Source organism: Lathyrus oleraceus, chromosome 1, assembly GCF_024323335.1.
Source record: "Lathyrus oleraceus cultivar Zhongwan6 chromosome 1, CAAS_Psat_ZW6_1.0, whole genome shotgun sequence".
In the NCBI taxonomy this organism is placed as follows: Eukaryota; Viridiplantae; Streptophyta; class Magnoliopsida; order Fabales; family Fabaceae; genus Lathyrus; species Lathyrus oleraceus.
In genome coordinates, this window is record NC_066579.1 from 377101988 (window position 1) to 377110755 (window position 8768).

The following is an 8768-nucleotide window of genomic DNA, read 5'->3' on the forward strand; positions in this document are numbered from 1 at the left end:
AAATGCTGAAACAGAAAAACTAAACAACCTACAATATAGCATATGCTGTCAGGAATGAATGTCACAACATTCAGTTTGACATCCAAATCAAGGACCATATGCTAAGTCTGTTTTTCTTGAAAACAGACTGTACAATTTACTGTACTGTACAGAATCAATCTGTCCATGCTTCAGTATCAGCGTACAATTATAAATGTCAAAGCATCCAATTTGACATTCACACATAGAAACTTACATCAGGTCTGTTATCCTCTTGATAAGCAGACTGACAATAAATACTGAGTTATAGTAGAACATCACTTGTTCTATTCCTCAGTAACTGCTGACAGGGATGAATGTCATAACATCCAGTTTGACATTCAATAAATCCTGTATTAGCTAATCCTGCAGTACACTACTCAGAATGTCATGACATCAGCCAAGACATCAGAGTATAGTTAGATATTCTAACATACAATGCAGTCAAACAAACATCTCCACAGCATGTCATGACATCAATCAAGACATTAGAATCCAGCTAGTGTTTTACCATACAATGCAGCCAATTAAACATCTACAAAACCTCCAATTACAGTGGCCTGACACGGCCCGTGTCAAGGCCAACGACCATATTTTTTCAAATTTTGGATTTTTGTGTTTTGTGGGCCCCAACCGAACTTTTCACAATTTAAACTCATTTTACCCACTATCCACCAATAAATTCTGATTTTTCTTACTCTCCCTCCTTCATTACTTCATTATATTTCTCCTTTCTCACACTTTCTTCATATTCCTCCATAACCTAACTCACAAAAAGTTCCAAACTTTACCGTCATCTCCAGTCCAAAGTGCTGACAACCTTCACGAAAGTTGTTCTACTCGCCATCCTCTACAAAGCTACGGTAATCTTTTTCCGTTTTCCTTAAAAATATTGGGTGATAATTTGTATTTCAGGAAACAAAAATGTCGCCAAAAAGAATCTCCAAAGGGAAGCAAGCAGACGCGGAATCATCCCGTCCAAGGAAACGGACAATCCGTCATCCAAATTCACATGACATAATTTTTGATAGCCCGGAGCATGAACGGAGGTACGCATGTCATGTCAAACGGAAAATAACTCCGACCAGGTACCTTTGCTCCGATACTCTTTTTCAATTAGGCATGTCTGAAGAACTGGATAGGATGTTTCATGTGCTTAAAATGCTGGAGTTTGTCCATTGTGAAACGCCAACCTTTGAGCGCATCACATTAGAATTTTTTAGCACAATTGAGTTCAAGCTCAAAAAGGGTTGGACGGGTACAACTATGTACTTTGAAGGAACTATGTCTTTCAGGTTGTACAATGTCGACCATGAGTTGACGGTGGAGTAGTTGGGCGAAATTCTTCGCCTACCCCTTTATGGCCCCGGAGCTGTACCAGACAACTTTGATGCTAAGATGTTCTGGTTGGCCATTACGGGACGTTCCGACTATGTGGCTAAAGAAGCAAAGGCGTCGGGCATTAAAAACCCCGGTTTCAGGTATGCCCAGAAGGTGCTATCCTTCACATATTTGGCAGGGGTGACAGTACAGGTGTAGCCACCTAGAGAGAGAGTTGTTCTTTTTGTTTGCCATGGCAAATCAGGCAGCTGTGAGTGTTGCAGCATTTGTTGCAGATTATCTGGGTCGTGTGGGGAGAGCAGCCCAAGGAGGAATCTCCATAGAAGGCATCATCACGCAGATTGCCCAATATTTCGGATATGACCCAACTGCACTTAATGAGACAACGGTAGTAGGTAAGAGCAAACTGGACATGAACGCATTGGTCTAGCAAGGTATGGTTTCACAAGTTTCTGATTATTATGCTTTAATGAGTTCGGGTCAATTTATTATGGCTCTACCTGATCCGACACGAATTAACATCTCAAACACGACCAATTGGCTTTATGATAGTGCTGTCCAAGATGATATGGACGAGCACAATGCTGATACATTTGCTGCTGGTGATCCATAGGAGGAAGAAGTACAGGAAGAGATGCAGGATCAGGAGCAATTTGCTGCCCCACCAGAGGAATCCATGCACCCCGGTACCGGTTCGTCATATGTGACACCGGACCAATGGTCATGGATGCAAACAGAAATTGGCGATCTCCGAGCGGAGCAAGCACGCCAAGGTGTAGAGCAGGCCCGTCAAGGGACTCTGATGGATGAGATGCATGCCATGATGCAACGTCTGATGTTACAATTTCCGCCGCCACAGTGAGCCGGTTTGAGCCCTTCTCTATCTTGGATGCAAACATTGTGGACAATGTTTAGTTTAAGTGTGGGGTTTTATTTATTTATTTATTGTTGTTGTTGCTTGTTTGGTTTGTTGTTTGTTTTGTTCTTAATATTTTGGTTTTAATTAAGTTGTGTGTTACTCTATGTGTTACAGATAAAGGACATTCGTGTCGGATGAATGATGAAGCTTGGAACGATTGGATGGAAGACACACCCCTCTACTTGCTCTTCTGGAACCCCCCGAAGATTAATGCTACCGACTCGAAAAATCGGACACGACTCTCTATCACTGGATTTTATAATGATACTCCGCAACTGAAGAGAAGACGAATCTACACCACATTGAGAAACATCTTGGAAGCCTGAAAGCTAGACAAAACATGGTGAGAACTACAAAAAGCCAAACACTTATCATCATGAGAGCTGTTCAGGTATGTCTTTGTCTCTCTGGGTTTGCATTAGAGATACTGAAATTACATAGCACACGATACACACTGAGGCATTGTTTTAGTATTTTAACCCTGAGCCTTTTAAGCCAACCCGTCATAATTACCCGTCGTTCACCAATTTTGAGCCATATTTCCTTTTGTTTTTATTTTTACCATTGTATATAGCCATAAGCCCATACACTACCACACTCTGCTTAGACAAGTGTTGTTTACCCTGAAGCTACCGAAAAGCTTAAGTTTGGGGTTTCATCCAAATTTAGGGACACCGACAAACCTTAGATAAGTGCAAAAAGATGAAGAAAAATGCAGAGAAAAGAAGAAGAAGACATGAAGCACTTATCTAGGAAGTCTATGGTTGGCAAACAGCTTGCATCAAGAGAGCAATAAAAGAAAATATATGCGCCAATGAACCTCAACAAAGAAAAAAAAACGGTGTCCAAAAGAAATACCCCCGAGTTTTAAATTTGAACAAACGGCACAAGGGTAACAACACGAAATCTGAGCCTAAACCCCTAGTATTCCCTTTTTGTTTCTATTACCCACCTTACACCTTAGCCCCGTTACAACCGAAAAAGTCCTCAAATAGTGTGTGTTATGTGTTGCTTGTTATGAAGGTATCTATATTTCAAACCTAAGAGCTGATTTTGCATACTCTATTTTCTTGAGTGTAAACACTTCGACCCCGAGAGATTCAGTGAGAGTGTGAAAAGCAACATGCCAAAAGATGCGTCATAGTTAAAGTGTGGCTAAAGTCGGAAATCGGGAAATAGTAAAATTGTTATTGAAAGTGAACAGGAGAACACGAAAGATTGCGGTAGCATTATGGATTCATTCATTTGGGGGAAACCGTCTTGATGTCTCGAGCATCACTTGAGGACAAGCAATGAGATAAGTTTGGGGTTGTGATCAGTCACCAATTCTCCGTGTTTTCTGTCGACACTCATTCGACACCTTTGTAAGGAACCAGTAACACATTAATCACTTATTTTATTATTTGTTGAGTTATTTATATGTTTGATATTGTTGTCTCGATTTATGGAGCATATATTTTATGCATCATCATACTCTATTTTATGTTCTTTTGTGGTAGTTATTTTGGTTTCAGGTATAAACAAGTGCACCGGAGGGATAGACAAGCAAAACAGGCGCCCGAGCCTGACAGAAGAAGTAAAATGGACTTACAGTAGCCCTGACACGGCCACCCATGTTGGCCAACACGGGCTGTGTCAGGAGAGAAGGCTGGGAAATGGAAAACAGGGAGCTGACACGGGTGTCCGTGTCAGTTGACATGGCCCGTGTCAGTTGACACGGCCCGTGCCAACCTCCCTGAAAGGCGTGTCATAACATAATGCTCCCAGAAGCCAACACGGCCAGGTGTGTTACCTGACACGGCCAGTGTTGGCTTGGGCACTTGAATTTCCAAATTTTTGTTGTTTTTGGCACGGCTTATCCCGAAGGGTATTTTGGACTTTTACGCAAGGAAAATTGTCATCAGGAACTATTTACAGTGGATTTGAATTGAGAGAGGAGACTTTTTACACGATAGACAATTGGAAACGATCAATATTGAAGAAGTGACAAGAAACGAAGAACGAGGATCCTTCAAGAGCGGACGCGATTGAAGATCAACGGAATTCCGACCTTTTTGTAATGTCTAAATTTTACTATGTATCTGATTTGAATAGTATGATAGGCTAAACCCGCCAATGCCAGGGGGTGTCCCTGGACTGATCATGTAATGACTCTGATGATTGATTTCCCTTATTATATGTTATTTGATTTCAATTTCACTGTATGATTTGCATAATGCTTTCTTTTTGGCGAAAATTAAGATTGATATATGGTTAATGATTAGCAGGACTGCAATGGTCAAGGTTTTCATACAGTGAAACCATAATAGAGATCACCTAGGACTAGGGATACCCTATGGTTACCGAATTATTCTTGTTAATTTAAAAATGCTTGGTTTCATCATAATCACCTAAGGACTTAGAGATTAGATTGAATACCAAAGGTTTCCCTCCGAGGTCTTAAGGGGAAATAATCTTAAGATCCGGTAATTGAAATAATATTCAGTATTAAGGAGATATACACTCAATGGATCATTACAGGAGATGTTTACACACCTTCATTGGCATATCATACTAACTTGTGAAAATATTTATTTGTTATATTTTTCCTTACAGTGAATTCTTCAAAACCATAACTATAACTTTTGATCAATTGAGTGACTGTTTATGTTTATATTGCTGCGCAATCCTCGAGATCGATCTTTGGGAAACATCCCTCTTATTACTACATCAGCGAAAATAGTACACTTGCTATTTTTCCGATCAACATGCCAGCGACGGAATGAACCCTTTTGATGATTTGAGTACTAACCATATGTCATGGCTTGTTCTTCTCAATATTTAATACCTATCTCAATGGTTGTGCATGAAGTGTAAATATATGATGCTATCAATGATGATTTTCGGTCCAAAATAACTAGGGAACAACATACATGTTTATTTAACTCCATTGATTGAAGATTTTAGACTTTTGTGGGAGGAAGACGTTGATGTTGATGATGCCTATACATGTTATAACTTTAAGCTGTGTGACATGTTGTTTTAGACAATCAATGACTTTTCTGCATATGTTAATTGTCTGGGTCCATCGTCAAGGGACATAAAGCGTATCTTATATGTGATATTGATACATGCCACCACCAATTACAAAATGGAAAAAAGACTGTTTATCTTGGGCATTGAAAATCTTTAAGACCTAATCATCCATACCGTAGATTGTGGAAGACTTTTAATGGAGAGTAGGAGTTTGATTTCGCTCCAAAGTCCTTAACCGGGAAAGAAGTTTATAAAAGACAACAACACATTAAGGTTTTCTTTAGAAAGAATCTAAAAGATAAACAAAAAGGGCCCGTGGAGAAAAATAGTTGGAAAAAGAGGTCAGTGTTCTTTAATCTTCCATACTGGTTTAGTCTTGATGTGATGCATGTGGAGAAAAATGTATAAGATATTTTGATTGGAACACTTCTCAACATTAAAGGAAAGACAAAAGATACTAAGAAATCCCGTGAAGATATGGGGGTGATGAGTATACAATAAGAGTTAGCCCCAAAATAAATAGGAAATATGACATATTTCCCCCAGCTTGTCACACTTTATCTAAAAAAGAAAAAAAAGTTTTCGTGATTGTTTGCAGGGCATCAAAGTTCCCAAAGGGTACTCATCAAATGTGGAGAAACTTGTGTTAGAGAATGATAAAAAATTAGTTGGCTTAAAATCTCATGATTGTCATGTCTTGATGCAACAACTTCTACCATTGGCTATCCGTGACATTTTACCAAGGAATGTGAGGGTAACTATAACCAGATTGTGCTTATTATTCAATGCTATATATAGTAAAGTCATTAATCCTGAAAATTTAGACGAGTTGGAACATGAGGTTACAATTATCTTGTGTCAATTAAAGATGTTTTTCCCTCTATCATTCTTTGACATTATGGTTCACTTAGTTATTCATCTAATATGAATGATTAGAATTTATGCTCCAGTTTATTTATGGTGGATGTATCCCGTAGAGCGATACATGAAGATCTTCAAAGGGTATACAAAGAATCATCACCGTCCGAAAGCTTTGATCATTGAACAGTACATCATGGAAGAAGCTATTGAGTTTTGTACAATGTATTTGTCTGAAGCTAACTCTATAAGAATTCCCGAGTCTCGTCATGAGGGAAGATATTATGGTAGAGGTACTCAAGATTTAAATGTTAAAACTTTTAGTCGAGATGTAGTTCTTCAAGCTCATTTGTATATATTGAATAATCTGGCAGAAGTTCAACCATACTTGACAGCTCACAAAAGTCTTATAAAGGAAAAACACCCCCGAATGAATGAAAAATGGTTGTTGACAAAGCATAACAAAAATTTAATAACTTGGTTTTATAAAAGTGTTTCTAAAGAGAGTACTTGTGCATCAGAGAAAATTAAATGGTTGTCATGTATTCCTAAGTTTAATGTAATTACTTGGAGTGCATACAACATTACTAGAGTTTCATTCTATACAAAATCAAATGATAATCGCAGTACATGCAAAATAGTGAGGTTATGGTTGAAGTTGAATCCATGTACTTCTCTAGTGCCAAAGATAACAATCATATACTAGCATCTAGAGCATACTTTGGGTTCATTGAGGAGATTATGTAGATTGATTATGTTTCTTTTAAAGTGCCTTTATTTAAGTTCAAGTGGATTAACAATAACACTGGTGTAGAAACTGGTGAATTAGGATTCACATGGGTTGATCTTTGAAAGGTAACTTATAAGAACAAAGCATTCATCATGGTAGCCCAAGTAAAACAACTTTTTTATGTCACTAATCCTTCTAACACTAGATGGTCAATTGTACTACAAAGAAAATATCTTCCTGATAAAAAACAAGATTTTAAATATGAGAGCCCTTATTTCGTAACACATGTACATCAATCATCTGAAGAAAATGATTCATATGATGTGCATGCTACTTGTCGTGATCATTAAAAGGGAATATGGGAAAACTAATAAGTAAATGTTTTATATCACTTAATAATTTATAATTATTCATTTTACTCTTTTTTATTCCTTTTAATAAATATTTAATGTTGTTGTTGATTATCCTAATTAGTTTAAATTGTTGTACAAATTATAAGTCTTTAACAACTGGTGACAAATCTTAGCATAGAACTTTTGGACAGCCTACAAGATTTTTCATTTTGATAATTACTTTTGTTGGTTAATCATTTGATTTAGTTTTGTAGTAAAATTATAAGGTTTGTCAAATTTTGGATTTGCATTTGGTGTAAACTTTTGTTCTTTTATGATATGGTTCTGTAATGCAGGTACGATGTTTCTGTTTCAGAAATCTGAAAAATATGGTTATGTATTATGTGATATGATTCTCGAATTCAGGTATAAATGAAAATATAAAAAAAATTCACCTCTCGGTTTTTAAATAAATCTGGCATAATAATATAGGGCTATTAACTCAATTCTTATACAAAACCAAGATTTTATGTTGAGCGCGCCATCCAGCTTTGTAAATAATAAAAATGTAGATGACAAGCTTCGAACCCATGATCAGATAACTTTTGGACAACCTATAAGATTTTTCATTTTGATAATTACTTTTGTTGGTTAATCATTTGATTTAGTTTTTTAGTGAAATTATAAGGTTTGTCAAATTTTGGCTTTGCATTTGGTGTAAACTTTTCACTACGCCAAATAAGGGAAAAGAGGGCGCTTATTTTGGCCTATAACAGCGCTTTTAAGCGCCCTCTAAAGTGGCGCTGGCATAGGTAAAGACAGCGCTTTGTTTTCCTGGAGAAAGCGTTGTCTAAAGTGGCCCTTTAAGGGCCACATTATAGTGCGCTTTCAGAAAAAAGCGCCCTCTGGAGTGGTCCATAAAGGGACACCTTAGAGGGCGCTTTCTGGAAAAAGCGCCCTCTAAAGTTGTCAATGTAAAGTGTTTAGAGGGCGCTTTCTGGAAAAAGCGCCCTCTAAAGTTGTCAATGTAAAGTGTTTAGAGGGCGTTTTCTGGACACTACACAGAAAAACAAACAATATATATATAGTTAATTTCTTACAAACACTATTATAAGCAAAAAAACAAACACTATTATAAGCAAAAATAAGATACTTAATATATACCTGAACTCTGATCCAGGTAATGTCCTTCCTATTGCGATAATTCTTTTTCGATCTAAATTTTATTATTGCCCTAACAAAATAAAAACGTATATTGAGATCAATCTGACAGACATAATTAAATATACAAATACACACGAATATTTAGGGGAATTTCACTTACGCGTCAACCGTCTTCTTCATACTCGGATATTTACTCCAATCACCCGATAACGAATCGAGATAATACACTATTAGTCTCGAAAGATCCATAGCAACCAACACCCAGTGACCACTGTAAAATAAAACAAAAATTTAGATGAATGAAAATTTTCTACGTAAAAGATATACATAGATTAGAATGAAATTATTATAAAGAAAATCTAACCCGTTGCCAGAATTAAACGGTAAAAAA